This window comes from Hypanus sabinus, chromosome 14 (assembly GCF_030144855.1).
Source record: "Hypanus sabinus isolate sHypSab1 chromosome 14, sHypSab1.hap1, whole genome shotgun sequence".
Lineage (NCBI taxonomy): Eukaryota > Metazoa > Chordata > Chondrichthyes > Myliobatiformes > Dasyatidae > Hypanus > Hypanus sabinus.
In genome coordinates, this window is record NC_082719.1 from 88,828,190 (window position 1) to 88,848,258 (window position 20,069).

Below are 20,069 nucleotides of genomic sequence, written 5' to 3' on the forward strand. Positions count from 1 at the left end.
AGCCTTATGTCCTATATCATCAGGTTCAGGATCAATTATTACCTCTTCACCCTCAGACCATTTGGCCTACTGAATCTAGACTGAATGGTTTCAAGGGAAATTTATATCATGCTTGGAACTTCATTGAATTTGGGCTGTTCCTGTTAGTGTTACAGAGTGCAAAGTTGATTTCACTCCAAGTAAAATGCATTAGCTACTATTTCCACATTTCACAAAATTAGAACATAGAACATAACAGCATAGTACAGGCTCTTCAGCTCATGATGTTATTCCGACATTGTGAGCTGAAGTACCTATCTAAGACTTCCTTTAATGATCCTAATGTATCTGCCTCTACCACCACTTCTGCAGGTTGCTCCATGTATCCATCACTCTATGTGTAAAAAAGCTTATCCCTGACACCCTCTTATACTTTCCTACAATCACCTTAAAATTATGCTCCTCACTCCATCCGCCCCCACCCCCCCCATTCCCAGATTAGACTTTTTCATTCTGGAAAAAGGTCTCTAGTTACCCACCATCTATGTCTCTTATTATCTTGTACTGCTCTATAAAGTGACCCATCATCCTTGATTGGATATGTATTACCTTGCTTGTCATTTTTCCAGCAGACATGCAGCTATTTACATGCAGCTCAATTTTACGCCCACATCTATGCAAATTAGGACTCAAAATCTCCACGTTATTAGCAGGAGAATGAAGGGTCACAACACACACGAGATTTAAGGGGAGACTCTTTGATAATGCCAGGGCCTTTGACAAAGCAACTCTATGAGTCATTGGAGACTACTCATGCATACTTCTGTATAATAGTGCTGTATTCAGATCAACAGTTATAAGGCGGAAGAGAAGGCATGGGAGAGATGGTGCAGATTAGTCCAAGAGCAAAGCTGGCCTTAGAAGGTGTTGCTGAAAAACATGGCAGAATGTTACCTCTGCACTGACATCCTCCTCTCCTCTCCTCTATAGTATTTTACAGGCGTTCAGGGTGATCTGGTGATGCTTTTGAAGTGATATGCATCAAAGTGATGGAAGCAGTGTTACACTTAAAGACAAAGATTTAGAAATTAGCTTTATTTGTCATTATGTACATCAAAACATACACTGAAATGCTTCCTTTTCAATGAGGCTGTGTTGGGTGCAGCCTGTAGGTACCGCCATGCTTCTAGCGCCAGCATGGCATGCCCACAACTTACTAACTCGAACTGTACATCTTTGGAATGTGAAAGCACCTGGAGCACCAGTTAAAATTCCATGCAATTCATGGGGAAAAGAAACAAATTCCTTACAGACAGCGGTGGGAATTGAATCCTGATTTTGCAAGTAGCACCGTACAACACTATGACCACTGCTGCATTGCTGTGGTACTGTTACTGAACCCATCCCCCCCCCCCCCACCTGTGTTGATCATGTTTACAAATACTTATGATCAAAAAAGGCACACTAAAGGAATTTCAACAAGACTTCATTACTTTTTTTTTCTTCAAACCCCTTGTAGCAAAGGCCAACATGCCATTTGTCTTCCTAATTGATTGCAGTACCTTTATGTTTATTTTTCATATTTCATGAATCAGCATATCAAGATCTTTCTGAACACCAATATTTAGTCATTCCTCATTGTATAAAAATAAGGAAGTTGTGGCAGTTTAAAAGGGGGCTGCCAGAAATGAATGCATAGAGATATTGATCTTTTAATCTACTGTACTTGCAAATTTCATGTAATTAATGATGGTTGTTGTTAATTAGTAGACCAAGTCAAATATGGAAAACATGAATAAGGTACAACTAAAATAGATTGATGATTATAATTCACACAAGAGACAGCTTCCATCCTGCAGTTGATTTCTAAATGCTGATCAGGTATGGTGCATCACAGGTAGATCTTCAAGATGGAATGTAATCTGAAGTGCACAGTACAAAATAACCACTTATTGGAAAAACATTTTTTATTTCATGCTTTAAATAGGTAGCTTTCAAAATAAGATAGCATTATAAAATATTACTTTTAGGAAATTAGGACCTCTACAAAGGGAAAGAGTTCTTACATAGCACAGGAGACATGAGCTGGAAGAGATGTTCATCCTTCTGTCCTGCCCATTGGTCATCAGGTAGAAACCACTGCATATGGAATATGGCATCTGTACAGAGGCTGTACCTTATAGATACTTTCAAAGTAGGCATGTTTCTCCTTTTTACCATCTCCATATACAATAAGCTGTAAACACAAAAGATTTTGCAGATGCTGGAATTGTTGAGCAACACGCACAAAGGAGGAACTCAGCATGTTTGCTACCATGCAACATCTCTCTCAGCCTCATTTTCCTCTCCCACTAAGTTGTGCCACCTTGAGTCATTCATTTACTTGCACTTTTAGCCAAAACAAAAGGTTAAAAAAAGTCATAAACACAAATGATTCTACCAATGCTGGAAATCCCAAGGAACAGACAAAAAATTCTGAAAGAACTGAGCAGGTTAGGTAGCATCCATGGGGAGGAATAAACAGTCGATGTTTCGGGCCAAGAGCCTTTATCAGGACAGGATAAGAATGGGAAGAAACCAGAATAAGAAGGTAGGGGTTGGGGAAGGAATACAAGCTGGCAGCTGATAGGTGAAACTAAATGAGGGTGGGGGAGAGAGGATGATGTGAGACACTGGGGGATGATAGGTTGTAGAGGTAAAGGCAGAAAAAGGAATCAATTAACGAACCATAGAAAAGGAGGGGCACCAGAGCAAGATGATGGGATGAAAGAGGAACCAGAATGGGGAATAGAAAAAGAGAGAAGTGGAAGGTGCAGACATCATTGGAGGTTAGAGAGACATCAGTGTTCATGCCATCAGGATAGTGGTTTCCCAGACAGAATATGAGGTTTTCCTCCTCCAACCTGAGTGTGGCCACATTTTTCTCTCTTATTAATCAATTTCAATGAATTCTCAATATCAGTATCACAACACAACATTAGTGCAGCTGCAAAAATGGACTCTGGGAGTGAATCATGTCTGAAATGGGACACAATCAAAGTAGAGTCATTATGCCAAAAACATCGGTAAAACTGCTGCAAATTGATACAAGACTTCATTCGCACAAGGTCAGGCATTGGACTAGCAGCTTGCAGAGGCTTAACTTGCCAGAGCCAATTCAAACAGGGATCAGAATAATCGTGAAGAGAATTTTGACCGAGGGCATCGAAATTGCTTTGAATGAATGATACCATTTGAGTTTGAAAGAAATAGGAGCAAGTCATTCTTGTCAGCATTCAGGAGGTTTACATTAAATGTAGTTACAGTAAGAGAACTTTAAAAAGCTAGCCAAAAGTGGGCTGAATCTTAGACATAATAAAAACCATTAGTAAAATCCTTCTGTTTTGGGTAGAGATGTGCCAACTTCCCTCATGCAAAAGCCATCACGGCCTCATGTCTTTTTCTTATATTGATTGCAATGATGAAGTCTACCACCAAAATTGGACCTACTTGCATCTAATTTCTGCTTGGGGCAATGCCCACAAAAAGAAAAAAATGTATAGTGAATTCTGACAATGTAACATAGAGAAGGATTTAGCAATCATTTGTTTTTGTGCAGAACATATGACAGGTGGTATTTCCGCTGATCAACTGAGAAGTGTATATTTTTAGTGTATTACAATTGAGTCATCTATATTAACAGAGAAGTACATAGGAATTGACTCAGTAAACAAATGAGTTCAGTTGGAATGCCTTTACGAGAGACACTTGAGGCACAAAGACTTCCACATCTGGGAACAAAACAAAGAAAATCATGGTGGAAGATTCTGCAATCTTTTGGCAACAGTTTGCCTTGTGAACAGATGCCAACAGAAGTAAGCTACCAAGACAAGCTTGAGTTCAAAAACAATAAATAATGAGTTAAAATTATATCAGAAGTTTATTGAAAATTTGAATTGCACCATAATGGAAATATAAGTACCTCAAGCAGGTAGATGACAATTCATTAAAATGTTGTTAATAATATGGTATAACTTCACACAAACTTCAGAATGAAAGCAAAATGAATAATATTTAATGCTTCAGACTCTATAAGTGATTTACATTAGTTTATTTGTAATATTCTGAGCCCATGTCTGAAGTTAAACAGGCCGATCTTGGTATGTAACTGAACTAAACATTCAATCTGAAAAATCATAATTTGTTCCCAAGGTTACCATAAAGGATGGAAAAGAAAATCAGAAAATGCTATGAATACTCAGTAGGCCAGACAGTACCCGTGGAGACTGAAATAGTGGAAATGTTTCAGATCATATTTATATATATATAGATCAGAATTAGAAATGCATATAAGTTTGTTTTAAATAGCAGAGAGGGGGAGTGGTGGAGACCAAGATAAATCCATGGATAAGCCTTTCATCTGTTGCCAAGGCTCATGGCAAACTTTAGGAAATCAACAATTTCAGCTAACTGCCGTTTCCTACTCTTTGCTTAATTGATCATTTTTGCCATGAAATCAACCTGTAAGAATAATGCAGTTTTTCTCTGTTCACAGGTGTTTGTTGCCTTTTTTGTCATATTTCCAGCAACTGCTAATGCATCTTTTATGTTCTGTATTTTTTATTTGCTTTCCCATTGATTGCCCTCATTCATATTTCTCCTGGACAACTATTGCAGCCTATCTGTCACAAATGTTCTCTTTGTTCTCTCCCACCAACACCCCCCCCCCCCCAACAACCCACTCTACAGCTCAAAAGCCATTTGATTTATTTTACCAGGAGGGATATTGGGCCTTAGACTGAAACTCTGCTTTTCTCCTCACAGTTTCCAAGATGCTCAAACAAACAGTCATCGTCAATTAGATCACATTTTTTCCTCATTCTGATGTTTGGTCTGAAAAACAACTGAACCTCTTGACCATGTCTGCATGCTTTTATGCATTAAGTTACTGCCAAATGATAGGCTGATTAAATGTTTGCATTAAGGAGCAGGTGTGTAGGCGTACCTAATAAAGAGGCCACTGAATGGGTTAAAGAGAAAATCGGAGTAAGGTTGGAAAGCAGATTGTCAGGGTTGCGGTTAGCCTGAGAATGACCATGAGTGCTGTTCCCCAGAGATCAGTACCAATATCACTACTCTTATTGATATGTATTAATGAGTTGATATAGAAGGTAAAATTTCAAAATCTACAGATGGTCTTAATCTTGAATAGATCCTGTAGTTGAGGAGGATATAGATAGGCTAGTAGAATGGAAAAACATGTGAATAATAATAAAGCAAAGTCTGAAGAAAGGACAAAAACAGATAACACAGAGTAAGTTCAAAGTTTGAAGCTCAAAGTAGAATTTATTATCAGTGCACATAAATGTCAGCACATACAACCCTGAGATTCCTTGTCATAGCTCTAGTGGGTGAGCAGTAGATTCATTTACTGCTGGTTGTTTATTTATATGGATCATTGGAGATGGAGTAGGCATTGAGAAAGTAATTAGCATAGCATAGGATCCTTGGCTTCATAAATTACAGAAGTTCAGGAGCATTAGGGTATAAAGGGATCCTGGGTGCAAGTCCATTGCTCCTTGAAGGTCACAACACTTCTGTATACTCTTGTAGAACAAGTGTATGGCTTACAGGCCTTCGTCGGTCAGGATAGTCTGTAGAAAAGTTGGCTTGGGTTACATTTGGAGGATTGCATGCAGTTCTGGTCATTACATTACAGCAAGGATGCAGAGTCTTTCGAGAGGCTGCAGAAGGACACCGGAATTTTGTCTAGATTAGAAGGTATTACCTACAAGAAGAGGTTGTATTGTCTGGGATGTCAGAGGGTGAGAAGTGGCCTGATCAGAATCAAGTTTAATATCACCAGGAAATGCTTTGAAATTTGTTAACTCTGCAACAGTAGTACAATGCAATACAGGATAATATAGGGAGAAAAACTGAATTACAGTAAATGAATTACAATATGTACACCAAATAGTTAAAGTAAATAAGTAATGCAAAAACAGAAATAAAAAAGTAGTGAGGTAGTGTTCTTGGCTTGAATGTCCATTCAGAAATCATATGGCAGAGGCAAGGAAACTGTTCCTGAGTCGCTGAGAGTGTGCCTTCAGGCTTCTGTACCTTCTCCCTGATGGCTGCCTTGAGAACAAGGCATGTCCTGCATGGTGGAGATCCTTAATGATGGAGGCAGACCTTTGAGGTACTGCTCCTTGAAAATGTCTTGGATACTAAGGAGGCTAGTACTCGTGATAGAGCTGACTAATTTTATGACTTTCTGCTGTTTACTTTGAACCCCACCCCCACCCATACCAGCCAGTGATGCAGATGAAAGTATGTAACATTATGGGAGGAATAGATAGGGAAGATAGACAAAGACACAGGATGCAGGATGTAAAGAGCACAGATTCAAAGTGAATGGTCAAAAGTACAAGGAACCTAAGGATAGGGGATACACACAGAATTATTACGATAATGATTAGTTGTTTGTAAAGATGCCAGAATCTGCGTAAATTCAGACTTTGAAAGGGTTATCAATTTATAAGCTGGGTGGGGTGGGGTGTGGAAAAAGAAGATTAATCAGTTTGTTTCGAATTATTCGGCAAGGAACTAACATGGTTGGCCTGTCTCTATGCTATAGAACTACTCATTCTCATTTAACAATCACAGCATAACATAATAGTGATATGAAGTTCTGGTGCATTAGGATAGAAAAGAAAGTTACTTCAGCACACTATTTTACACAATATTTGACATTGTCTTGTATCAGAAGGCTATTAGTCCATTCACACACAAGAAACCAAAGACACAGCTTCTTTGCAGTGCTGACTGAATGCTGCAGTATAATTCTGCTGGGAGATATTAAATGGAAGTCTGCTTGTTTGATTGACTTTATTGGAATCCACAACAATTAAGGCAAAAGCAGGTAAATCTCATTGCTAGACCAAAAGTTGATCTTCAATTTGAAGAGCAAGTATCTAGCCATTTTTTTCTCATAGCTGTCAGAATACCACCAAATCCAAAATGGCTTCTCTGCAAACTTCACAGAGGTGCTTTTAAAAGTAAATTCTTTCTTGCACATTCAGTAATAAAAAAATTAAAATTTTATAATTATTTTCCTGTACACTTATACCGAGAGCATGAAAGGACTTGATACAGCACAATACTGTAAGAATCTTGGTCTGCTGATCTCAAAGGAGGAAGGCATGGAAAACTGAAAACATTGTATGCGATTCAGTCACCCATCTTAATCAATACTGTAACTTTACCCATCAATCATATAAAGAGGTAGTTGGATGCATTGTAAGGACAATCAGATTATTGATCTGCGGCTTGAAATGGTATAAAAAGGTATCACATTTGTTATGGGATTTTGAATTCAACTTGGGGAGTATTGTGAGGCTGATGCTCCTTAGTTCCCAAAATGAGATTTTCTTGATGTTTGATTTACTCCTCTTTGCTTGAAGGATTAAAAATTGAAAGTGAAATTCTCTCTGTTTGTGCATTGTCTTACAGTAATTGAATGAAATCGTCTTGAGCTTGCTAACTAACAATGACATTTTACCAAATAGAAAATAGACAAAAATTGGTAGCCCTTTCAGGACTTAAGCCAATTCAATTTGTTATTATTTTTGAAAATTTCATTTATCTTTGCTGTGCTGCTGCTAGACATGCTACATTGGTACCAGACATGAGGCAATAGTGTAGCGATTGGCATGGTAGCATAGTGGTAAGCACAGCATTTTACAGTACCAGCAACCTGGGTTCAATTCCCACCGCTGCCTGTAAGGAGTTTGTACATTTACCTCACGACTGCATGGATTTCCTTTCGATGCTACGGTTTCCTCCCATATTCCAAAGACTTACCAGTTGACAGGTTAATTGGTCATTGTAAATTGTCCCATGATTAGGCTAGGGTTAAGTTGGGAGATTGCAGGGTGGTGCAGTTTGAAGGACTAGAAGGGCCTACTCTGAGCAATATGTCGACAAAAAAAAGCTTGCAGGCTGCCCAGCACAATCCTCGCTGATTGGGTTTGACACAAAATGATGCATTTCACTGTGTATTGCGATGCACTTGTGACAAATAAAGATGATCTGATCTTAAATATACTTGAATATGGGAGTTACATTTCAAGAACAAATAAAGTGATGATACAGGAGTTTAAATCCCCCGATCCAGATAATTTTGTCAGTGGGCTCATTCTGTAGTGTTTGGTGGCCTTTACTTTGACACAAAATATTAGCAGAGCATAATTAAGAGAGTGAAAGGTGTCACATCCGTTGCAGATTTGTCAAAGGCCTTAGCTGCATTTTGTTGATTGTTCTAATACCCTCCCAATTACAATATCTAGAGTGACTTGCAATGCAAATTTGCAGACATACTGCACGTTTACATTTTGATATCTGTTAACCCCTCGAACCTTGGAACTTGCAAGTGATGAGAAGGCTGTAGCTTCCGATGAGTCTCTTTGTTATTTTACTCAGTCAAATAGAATATTCATAGTACTAGGTTTTCTTGAGTACTCCCTCAAGTGCCCAAACCTGTTTCTTATTATTTCACATGAAAAACTCTGATATTAAATGAAGAATTAGGCTCAAACTAAACAGTTAAACCGTCATATGGCAAAACAATTACATTTAGATGAGTCACTTAATGGAGCAATTACACTCTCATATGAAGTAACAAAACCCAGAGGCATGATTAACCATAATATTGCCTGGATACTTCTGCAGCATTTTGCCATATTTTATAGATTACTAGATCTTCTATCTATGAAGTAAGTAACTACACAGCTTTTCCCCAAACAACTATAGCATTTAGCTCAATCTATTAGCAGTTTTTTTTTAACTCAAGTGGTTCATTAAACTATTTGATGAATTTTAAACCAAAGAATTAAAATGTCATTGGATTTGAGTTTCAAAAAGGAGAGAATATACAGTTGGCTGGGTGACTGAGCAGTTCACCTAGAGGACCCTGTGATGTGGCTGAAGTGCCATAGTTAGTTTAATGAGTTGACCAGGGCAACGTGGCTAAGTGTGATATGCTTCTTATGCTGTTAGCTCAAGGTGACCCCAGCACTGCAGAAACACTTGTGTCACACAATATATTTAATTTTACTTCAATGACAAGGTGCATCACAAGGTGGCAGGGTGGAGATACGTCCCTTCCAAAGGAGATGTAAGGTGCTCCTTCCCACCGCTAGCCTACAGGTCACCCTTGGGCGAGGTGTAGCACCTGCTTAGCCCCCCTATCAGGGTCATGTGAAGCCATGGGAGCAGGTGGTGGATGGTCGCATGAGCAACTGTCACAAGTCCTGGTTATGCGACCACTGATGCCACACAGACAATCTCTGAAGAGTATTGATTGCGGCTGGGGTCACCCATCTTGTAAAAACACTGCCCAGAAAATGGCAATAGCAAGCCACTTCTGTAGGATCAATTTATCAAGAACAATCATGGTCATAGACCATAACTGCCTACATCATTCAACATAGCATGTAATGGTGGTGATGATGATGACTACACCACCTCTTCTCCACATTTGAATCACTTATTCAAATGAAATATAATACTACTGGAGTGGTTAGCATGCCCTATTAGCGCTAAGTGCCATTGGAGTTTGGAGTTCAATTCTGGCATTCTCTGTAAGAAGTTAATATGTCCTTCCCATGAATATATAGGCTTCCTCCGGGTGCTCCAGCTTCCTCCCATAGTCCAAAGATGTGCCAGTTAGTAGGTTAATTGGTCATTGTAAATTGTCCTGTGGTTAGGCTAGTGTTAAATATGTGGGCTGCTAATCAGCTCAGCTCATTGGGCCAGAAGGGCCTGTTCTGCACTGTATTTCTAAATAAATAACTAAATATAGTAAATAAATACATGATGAAGAGACCCAGCTCTATATGTAATATCAGTTGAAAGAATCTGAGTTAATGTTTCAGGGCAAATGATGAAGATGGAGTGAAAACAAATTTCAGAGAAGGTTGGGGAAAGATAAATAGGACAATTGAAAATAAGATGAGACAAGGGTTGCCAAGGGGATAAGTAGTTGGCAAAGTTGTACGGTGGAGAGATTGATGAAGGTATATAAGGGAAGGACAGGACTAAAATAAAGGAATCTAAAATGGGTGAAAGGAAGACCAATTGGAAATAACCAACAGGTTAGACTAGCCTACTAGAGGAAGATAAACAGAGGCAACATTTCAGGTGGGGAAGTTTTGACAGAACCTGAGAAAGTGAATGACCAGCTGTTATTATCCTCTCAGTATAAATATGTCATATTCTGTCTTCTTTGTTAGAAACTCAACAATGTTTTATTTAGCACTTTGGTCAATCCATCTACATTTGTACATCCAACCATTTCATAGTATAAGGGAATATAAAGTTCAATGTGAATTTATTATCAAAGGATGTCCATTTATTTATTTATTTAGTTGTACATTGCAAAGCAGTCCCTTCTGACCCAATAAGCCACATTGCCCAGCATTCTACCTATTTAACCCTAACCACAGGTGAGGTCTTCATTGGACCCTCTACAGTTTGCCTACCAATCTCATGCGGGAGTGGACGATGCTATCATCTACCTGCTGCAGAGAGCTCACTCCCACCTGGGCAATGCTAGTGGCATTGTTGGGAATCACATTTTTTTTTATTTTTCTGGTGCCTTCAATGCAATCCAGCCACTTTTTCTGAGTGAGAAGCCGCAAAGCATGGGCATAAACAAATCCACTATCTCCTGGGTTACTGACTACCTGACAGATAGACCCCAATTTGGACAGCTGGGTAGTGCTCTAGTTCTCTGTCTTAGATGGTTGTGAGTGGTAATGGAGCACGACACAGATGGTCCTGACTCAGTTTCTGTACACACTGTACACTTCAGACTCTCAGTACAAATCTGAGACTTGTCACTTGTGGAAGTTCTCTGATGACTGCGGTGGTTGGGTGTATCAGAGATGGACAGGAGTCGGAGTACAGAGGACTGGTGGACACGTTTGTGGAGTGGTGTGGGAGGAATCATTTGCTCTTGAATTTGGCTAGAGCCAGGGAGATGGTGACTGATTTTAGGAGGAAGAAGGCTGTGATGAGTCCTGTATACATCCTGGGAGAAAAAGTTGAGGTGGTGGAAGAGTACAAATACCTGGGTGTTCACGTCGACAACAGACATGACCAGAAAACCAACACCAAGGCTTTTTACAAGAAAGGGATGAGTAGTCTCTATTTTCCAAGGAAGCTGAGATTCTTCAATATGTGCAGCAGAATGTTAGAGATCCTTTACCATCCTGTTGTTGTGAGTGCAGTCTTCTTTGCTGCCTTACGTCGGGGAACAGCTTCGGCGCTTGTGATGCAGATAGACTAAATAAACTCATCAGAAAGGCTGGATCCATCCTTAGCTACAATCCAGACTCTTTAGAGTTAGTGGTGAAGAGGAGAACACACTAAACAAACTGCTATCCATTATGGACAACATGGCACATCCTCTCCATGTCCTACTGAATAAGCAGTGGAGCACCATTTCAAACAGACTCGTTCAGCTCTGCTGTCTCAAGCATTCTTACAGAAAATCTTTCCTACCAAATACAAGAAGCCTATACAACAGCTTATCTCTGTGCTACAGGAGAACACACATCATAGTACAATAGTTTTTGTTTTACTATTTCATACATTATCTTTGCACATTGGTAAATTATTATTGTGTATATTATTATTCTGTACATATAATTATGTATGTTATTAGTTAAGTCTGCACACTGCTAAGTGTGTTTTTAAATGTTGCTGCTGTAAAGAAAGAATTTCCCACTTGGGATCAACAAAGTACTTATAATAATAATAATAATAATAATAATAATAATTGTTGTTGTTATTATTATTATTATTATTATTATTATTATTATTAATCACAGTACAATTTACAATGGTCAATCAACCTACTAACTGGAACATGTTTGGACTATAGGTGGAAACTGGAGCACCCAGATGGTCACGTAAACCCAGATGGCGACGGCAAGAATATAAAAATTCCTTACAGGTAGTGGCAGGGATTGAACCTGGGTTGTACAGTGCTGCCCACCAAATATTACCCTGAGATTTATTTTCCTGCAGGCATTCACAATAGAGCAAAGAGATACAATAAAATCAATGGAAAACTACACACAGATAAAGACTGGTCTGAATGATGGAGCCCTTGATGGTGGAAGTGCTTCTTGCAGATGAGTTCAGTAGTGGGGAGGGCTTTTTCTATGGTGGACCGAGCTGTATCTATGGAATAGAAGGAAATTTTATGATCCATCAAGTCCACTTAGATGGAAAAGTGCAATTCAGTATAATATAATCCATTTCTCTGTCATAAGATTATCTGTTCATGGGATCATGCTGACATTTTTAAAATGTGATGATGGCTTCTTCCTCTGACACTTTCATCCAGTTAGCTTCAGACTTCCGCCATCTTTTTGTTAATTGTTAGCTTCAACTACTTCCCTCCAGCTCTTGCAAAAGATGGAAAATTTTGCTCACCATCTGGTGATACTAACAAGATGACCATGGATAGCTATTATTTCCAAATCATCAGTTGACCTTGCTCTAACTCATAGAATTTTCAGCCAAAAAAATACAGTATGTTGGGTAAAAAAAATATATTTTTAGATGTTGTGTCCAGTAAGTCACAGATGTAAAAGTAGAAAAGGATTGGAAATAGCACTGAACCTTGACAAAAATGATAGAATGATTTCTCAGTTTTGTATGTGGGCACCAAGGTTGACCATCAAGCAAGTTCACTTAATTATAGTAAATTTATCAATTTCAATTTGTGTAAGTTTTTAAAAGAATAATATTAGTGCATTAATTCACTGAAAATATTTGTATAAAGTGTGTAGATAATGCAAATATCTTTAAAAATGTAATTTTCAATAAGCATGTTATTGGGTATTGCATGGATGTTGTATAAAACAAGAATATAGTATTAGAGTAAATGTGGCGGTGGAAGTAGAGATATGACTAGGGATTAGAAAGAAACAGATAAACCAATTTGTTTTCATAATGGTAGGTGGGTTATGTGCATATGAGACTTTGATGAAAAGTATATCTTAAGTCAACCAATGCATGCACAGCCATAGATATCACTTGTAATCACACTTCATCCCTTCCTGTTCAAAACCCTGGAACATTTCAAAAACGAGAATAGACCTGTGCTGGGTATTGAGATTTGAAAACCAGAAGCAAGTGATTAGATTCTCCAAATTTGCTCAACCCTCACTTTGCTTCTTAGTTTATCCAGTAAACTTCGTATGGAATACTAATACTTAGAGAAGAAATCTTGACCAGTCAGCTTGAATCCACATTTTATGTTCAGTTAAGGCAGGTTTCACCAACTTGGCACAAGTCCAAGGTGCAGACTTGGAGCCAGTGTGGTGTATAGGAGGATTTAATACAGGAACATTCTATATCCGCAATTGGGGGATATGAAGTCATTATGAAAGATATATCATGCGATCATTTAACATCAGCCTGGCTTACCAGCAGAATTTTCAGCTGCGAGTCTCAAGCTTGCGAGTTCAAAACCAGTTGTTGTACAACCACAGAACCTATGTATTTTCTGAGGTGCATTCACTGAGATAAGATGTTAAACTGACAATCTGTCTGCCTATTCCAGTGGACACGAAGCACTATTCCCAAAGCACTCTGAAATTTATTTGGTATCTGGGCCAAATTTATCCTTCAATGAGCACCACCAAAAACAAATTAACTGATCATTTATCACACGGCTGCTTGTGGACCTTGATGTGCGGATATTGACTGCCACATTTGCCTGAAAAATAACAGTGGCTGCACTTCAAAAGTAATTAATTGGTTGTTGAAGCTTTGGTACATCTTAAGGATGTAGACAGTGTTACATGAATTCAAGTACTTTCAATTTCTCCTTTATTACTGCTCTGACTGAAAAACAAATCAGACATGAAAATGTTCAAGACCAAGACCTTGGTCAAAACTAGTTCCTGGGACTGAAGTACCTGAGTCAGAAGGAAAGATTGAATAGGCTAAGACTTCATTCCTTGGAATACAGAAGACTGAGAGGAGATTTGATGGAGTTATACAAAATTATGAGGAGTATAGATAGGGTAAATGCAAGCAGGTTTTTTCCACTGAGGTTGTGTGGGACTACAACTGGAGTCATGGGTTAGGGTAAAAGGTGAAAAGTTTAAGGGGAACATGAAGGGAAACTTCTTCACACAGAGGATCATGAGAGTGTGGAATAGCTGCCAACATGTGGTGCATTTGAGCTCAATTTAAAAGTTTTAAGAGAAGTTTGAATTGGTACATGGATAGTAGGAGTATGAAAGGCTCTGGTCCTGGTGCAGGTTGATGGCAGTAGGCAGCTTAAATAGTTTGGCACAGTCTAGATGGGTTGAAGGGCCTTTTATGTACTATACTTTTCTAAGACACTAGTTAATTTAAATTTTCTTTTGGAGCTGGTGAGTAAATAAAATGTATATGCTTGTAGACTGAAGCATTTGTGTTGACTGTGACTATTATATAATCACAGAGAATTCTCTACTGGGAAGAAGTGATTTTAACTAAACAATTATCTGTGTGTAGGCTTCTGTGTGGGCTAGAATATCATCTAATTCCCATTTTAAGAATCAGTTCCCAAAGTGATGGTCGTACATGGGTGAAGGGGGATGTAGAAGTACCACATCCCAAAGCAGAATTAATAGCTGACAGGGTAATTCATAATCTAGTAGATATTACATCGTCACTACTTTTAGGGCAGTCCCTTGGTATTGAGGATGATTTATTTTCAGTCTTACAACTCTTTTGTCAGCAAAGGCTCTTGCATATTTCTCCAGCTGCACGGTGGAGTGCATTTAGACCAGTTGCATCACGGCCTGGTATGGAGCCTCCAACGCATAGGGTCGCAAGAGGCTGCAGAGGGCTCTGGACACAGCCAGTTCCATCTCAGGGATAACCCTCCCTGTCATCAAGGACATCTTCAAATGGCGGTGCCTCAAGAAAGATAAACAAAAGATTATCTTTATTTGTCACTTGTATAATACATCAAAATATACAGTGAAATGCATCATTTTTGTCAAATGAATTCAGCAAGGTTTGTGCCGGGGGCAGCCTGCAAAGTCAGCCATTTTTCTTGTGACAACAGAGCATGTCCAGAAGGTGGCAGCCATCTTTAAGGACCCTCACAATTTGAAACATAATCTTTTCACATTACTATCATTAGGGAGGAGATACAAAAGCCTGAAGATTCACACTTAACATCTAGGAACAGCTTTTTCTGCTCTGCTATCAGATTACTAAACAGTTCATGAAACCATGAACATTCCCCTGTTATTTATCTTTTGTGCTATGTATTTATTTTTGTAATTTATGGTAATTTTTATGTTCGACTTTACACTCGTGTACTGAAGAATGACAGTAAACAATATTCAATCCTGTAGCTTCTGGGGAGTTGGACAATCAGATTAACCACAAGCGAATGGCATTTTCATGTCTTACTGTATTTATACTCAAACTGCTTTGTCTTGTCGGTACCAGAGGCACCAAAAGCGGTGGGTATAGCTACGGTGGGAAGTGGGAACTCCTGCAGGTGAAGAAAACGGATGAAAACGGATGAGGCTGGTTATTCGACAGAATTAAAACACCAGTTCCTTTTATTTTAAAGAAAAAGTCAGCAAGTTCTGAACAGCTACAGTCAGGAAATATATGTACTGCAGTACGAGATACAAATCACAAGGATTTTGATGGAAATTCTGTAGATCCAAGAAACTAAATTCAGTCGCACCCAGAAGCAGACATCGGGTTTGTTTTGTGGAATTAGCTTGTACTCTTTGCTTCCAATGCAAGCAGTGTGCCAACTTACTGCTGTCTGCTAATTAACATGATTGCAGGATACAGCCAACACTAACAATACTGTTGTGTGGCGACATGCCTCAGGAGAGGTCCCCGAATTCTGAGGAGCTAACATCACTTAAAGCAACCCTGCACTGATTAAAGTCAGGCTATGTGTCTCAATGGTGAACACAAAAAGGAAAGTGATGGAAATATGCTCTCGTTTCCTGATTCCATGTCAAAGCTACACTTACTTGTTTTCCTCTAAAATGGAAAATTAATTATGGCCGCGGCAGACTGCAGATTTTATTCAGGACTTCCTTGTTGTTGCCCAGATGGTACACAGATCTGATGAGAAGCAAAGAATGCAAAAGCCTGGAAAGCTGAAGCAACAGCAGAAAATGCTGAATGTAGACAGCATCTGTGGAAAGAGAAACCGAATTAATATTTCAGGTCTCCATCAGAGGGATACAGCATATAAACAGGCCCTTCAGAACACAATGTCCACACTAACTATATCATTACACTCACCTTGCCCATAAGATTCTACCCCTCACCTACATAATAGGGGCAATTTAGTGTACATATAATCTACAAACCCATGCCACTAGGATTTCATTGGAATTGATCAAAATTCAAAGTTCAACGTAAATTTTTTATTGAAGTGTATATGTATATATATATATATATGTATATATATCACCATATACAGCCCTAAGCTTTGTTTCCTTGTGGGCATTCATACTAAGTACAAGAACCACAATAGAAGCAATGAAAATGTACTGAAAACAGAGATGGTCGAAAACAACCAATATGCAAAACCCAATAAATTGTGAAAATCAAAAAAAGGGTAAAGAATTAAATAAATAATTTCAAGAACATTAGTGGATTCTGCAGTGAATCTAAGGTCACCCATACTGATAAGAGAAAATCTACAGATACTGGAAATCCAAGCAATGCAGACAAAATGCTGGAGGAACTCAGTAGGCCAGGCTGCATCGATGGAAAAAAGTACAGTCGACATTACGGGCCAAAGCCCTTTGGCAGGACTTGAAACATCGACTGCACTTTTTTCCGTAGATGTTGCCAGGTCTACGGAATTCCATCAGCATTTTGTGAGTCACCCATGCTAATGAAAGGTCATCGATCTTAAAGGTTTCACCCCACATATAGTGTGTTGCCCGACTTGCTGAATATATTTAGCAGTATTTTCGGCACTTATTACTTGCATTTCATACTCACTATGCATTGCTAAACTTTAGGTAGAACACACTCTGAACATATAACCAGCTCCTGAGAACTCTCCCTCATCTGCAGTGACTTGCCAGTATTGTGTGCTTCTTCAGATATTCACTGCAGATATTATTGACTTTGTGAATATTGCAACTGGAATGATCTGCCCCACAATTTTTTGCAATGGCATTGCAGAATCCACATTACTCCAAAGATCTCCACTATGGACTTTCAATCCTGACATTTTTCAATACTAACTTAAAAACATTGAAAGCACAAGCACTTTGTTAATTTGCATGTGCTCCTCTGGACTAGCCTTGTCTCCCTGCTTTAGCATCTAAAACGGAAGTTAGCTGATAATTTAACTATCTAATCTTGATAGATTGGGGTGGCACAGCAACATAGCTGTTAGCATAATGATATTACAGTGCCAGCAACATGGGTTCAATCCCACCTCTGTCTGTAAAGAGTTTGTACACCTCCCCATGCCCCAGTCAGTTTACTGTGGGTGCTCTGGATTTCTCCCATGTTCCAAAGACACACATTTGGTAGGGCATTTTGGTAGGGCATTTGGTCAAACAGGTGTAATTGAATGCTGTGGGCTCACTGGGCTGGATGAGCTTGTTACAGCTCTGTAACTCTATATAAGAATAAAATAATAACAAGCCAGACTTTTATATTTATTCATTTCACGTCGGCCTTTGAAAGACTTTGGGAAGATATCCTTTTAACTGGCAGATGCTTCCATTGGCAAAAAGATTCCAGATAACTTTAAGCACTAGAGGAATTTTCATTTTCAAATTTGGGGAACAAAGCAAAAGAGATAACTTCACTTGAGATACTAAGTGAATGATTTTATACTGGTAACATTATCTATCTGCTTTCTTTGTAGCATTGACCCATTTTGCTAAAGAAAAGATCCTCTCAGCTTGGTTTTGCAGGCCACGAGTGAGTAACTGACTGAACTCATGACATTTTGAGAGCTCTTGAAGTCAGGTTTGACCTTCTATTGATGCTGAGCTGACCTGGGAAATCATGCATCAGAAAATGATATTTCTCACCTTGCTTTCATAAAGGTGCTAAGGAACAGTCTGGTGCTTATACTATTTGTGGGTTTATGACAGAAGCTTGAAGCTCCAGTAATTAGATTCTCCACAAAGTGACAATTTGCAGATCAGCAAAGTTTACTGAATGGCAGAGGAATACTAATTTGTAGAGACATGCCTCCATTTGAATGCTTATCAGTATTCAGCAAAACCTGTGCAGCTGTGTACTGTTGCCATAATTTTCTGTTGATGATTAACAACCACGTGTTAAAAAAATGGAAGTAAGAATTAAATTTTACACATCTCAACAAATGTTTGTGCACTTTAGTCCAACCTTCAATCAGAAAGAAAAGAACCTCAGTTATTTATCAAGAAGTAGATAATATTCCACTTTTTCATTTCTTCCTGTGAAATGTACAAGGAAATTTCTCATTAATTCAAGATGAGAAAATAATCCAGCTGGTCTGAGAAATAAAGGGACTGTTGTTAAACATTGTAGCATTCTAACTTTCACCCTAAGTAAAACTAATTGGGCAGTAACAGTTCATTCTCACTTGTCAGGACTAAATAAATGAGTTTACAGCAGTAATTTTCCCTAAAAACATTAAGTAATATGCTATCACAAACAAGGGAAGATCGGCAGATGCTGGAAATCCAATCAACACACACAAAGTGCTGGAGGAACTTAGCAGGCCAGGAGCATCTATGAAAAAGAGTACAGTCGACTTTTCAGGTTGAGTCCCTTCATTGTAGGCATGTACAGAATCTAGCTCAGATTTTGAATCCAGGAATGCTGTGCTACTATTCATGGTGCTGCACCCAACACTGCAGTCAATTGGTTTCTCTTTGTCACATATAATGAGGGACAGTGAAAAACTTTATTTTACATGCCATTCATAAATTTCATCACATTGGCCATTGAGGTAGTTCAGGAGAAAAACAAAAGAATGCAGAATAACATGTTACAGTTACAGAGAAAGTGCAGTGCAGACAGACCATGAGGTACATGGCCAAAATGAAGTAGACTGTGCAGTTATACGTTATACATTCATGTATATTTTGATCCTTACAAGTTGCTGTCAACTGTCCCTCGGTGTTACGTACTGAACATAATGTGAGAAGGTGTTCTGGGTAGATGATTAACAATAAAATAATCACCTCTTTTTGAACCACACTTCTCTGTCTCTCAAGTGTATTGTTCACAGCCACCGGATTCCCAGTAATACAAACATAACAACTGGTGACAAGGAGACAAGTCCTCACGCGACATTTATTCTTTTGTTCCCTTCAACAAGAAAGGTTTGTGTGCAATGTGGGCGAGCGCTTCAAGTTCCTGGGTGTGGTCATCACCAAACCAGGGAGCATGGTGACTGAAGAATTCAAGTGAAGAGAATGAGAATGGGATGGTTAAATAAGACAAGTATGAAAGGGAGAGAGAGGTGGATAAGACTAGTGAACTTCTGGAACATGATTGTGCTTGAAAATGGTGACTATGTTTGGAAATATTTGGCATATGGCAAAACAACAGAGTGCTGGAGTTCATATAATAAAATGTTTCAATATTCTGTACTAGCAAATCAAGTTTCAAATGATATTGGTGTTCCAACTTTTCTCACTGTGATTGGTGCAAAAGCGTTAAATTTATTATGCAGTCCAGTGCAAGCAGCTAAGCCTAGCAATAAACCTCATGAGGACATAGCTAAAGTCTTAAAAGTCTACTATTCACCTAAGCCTTTGAGACGTTTAGATTTCATAAAGAGGAATCATGTGGAAGTAAGTCTATTTCAGTTAGTAGCAGTGCTGAAGCACTGTGATTTTGGGCAGTCACTGTATGACGCATTCCATGATAGATTCATATGTGATTTGTGTAGTGAGGCAATTCAGAAATGTTTGCTGACAGAAGACAGACTAACATTACAGAAAGCAATTTGGATTAGCACATCTATGGAGATGGCAGCTAAAGAAGCACAACTATTAAAGTGTATCTTCTCAAGTTCAGAAAGA